The 1,169-nt window shown below is 38.1% G+C and overlaps 1 pseudogene; it reads right to left on the minus strand.

Annotated features, from left to right (window-relative positions):
• Positions 1-814: 814 nt before the first annotated feature.
• LOC116216388 (U2 spliceosomal RNA) lies at positions 815-926 on the minus strand (annotated as a pseudogene).
• Positions 927-1,169: the final 243 nt, after the last annotated feature.

Raw genomic sequence — 1,169 nt, forward strand, 5'->3', positions numbered from 1 at the left:
TGTGTACTGACAGCTAGGGACTACTGCTCCAACCCTTCCACTGAAATGAACCAATTGAACCAATGTCATTTTTCCCCAACTGAAGCCTTTCCACCTCATTTTTATCTCAGTGACAGCTTTACTCCAGTAACCACCATTTGCACTGACAACAATCTCATTCCACCACATGCTCCACTAGTCAACAATAGCCACTTTTATTAATATAAAGTAGTTTCTGGGAATTTTGTTCACAATTTCAAAAAAATGTAGCTGTATCAGATGAAATGTACCTTCCTCCAAATTGCTTCAAACTTGTCATCTTCTTTTCAGTTGTAAGTTAAAGATCTGAAAATTAGAGCCACAGACTCTCTTCAAAATGTATTTATTTACGGATGTATGTATTTGAGGACAGTGCTGTGTTCTGCATTTCTTCTTATTTTACTGTTTTCAGTTAAACTCTTGCAAAACATGGATGCAATCCTATTCAACACCTCTCCATCTCATAATCCAGCTGAAAGCTAGGCAAAATATTCCTGAAGCAGAGTACCAGTGTAGATGTTAACAGAAAGGGAAGCAGCGTGAAAGGATGCAAAACTTCAGGGGAAAGGTAGTGGATCACTGAGAGACCTCACTCCCTGCACTGGGGAAATTTACTGGAATGGATGCAGCCTGAGTGAACATTAATATCATAACTATCCATTAGGAACACATGCTTCATATTCTGCTGATCATCTGGGTCATCCCAACCTTCAAACATTTCATCTCTTGTCCACTAAAGAAATACATGCTTACATTCCAATTCCAATTCCAAGTATAATAGTTAAAGGGAAGACACAGAAGGTCTTTTCAAAATCTTTAAGGTAGAAATACATAGATACGCTGATATAGAATCAAACTGATAAGAACAGGTACTACATATGATCTTATCCAAAAGGCCAAGAAGAGATATCAGACAAGTATAGTAAGGGCAAAACACAAGACTTGGGTTATCTGAGCGGCTATGGAGGCAGTGAATCATGAAGAAACATCCTAAAGGCAGAAAAATGTTTGGTGCCACTGTTTACAGTTAATACTATCTTCTATGACTTTGTACAGATAGAGAGATGCTATGAAAATTAGATAGAGAGCTTCTGCTTCTTCACATTTTGGCTATCTTTCTGCTGAATGCATTAAGGAATCTGCCCAAAGGC

The sequence above is a fragment of the Meleagris gallopavo genome, chromosome 2, assembly GCF_905368555.1.
Source record: "Meleagris gallopavo chromosome 2, MGAL_WU_HG_1.1, whole genome shotgun sequence".
NCBI classification, from domain to species: Eukaryota; Metazoa; Chordata; class Aves; order Galliformes; family Phasianidae; genus Meleagris; species Meleagris gallopavo.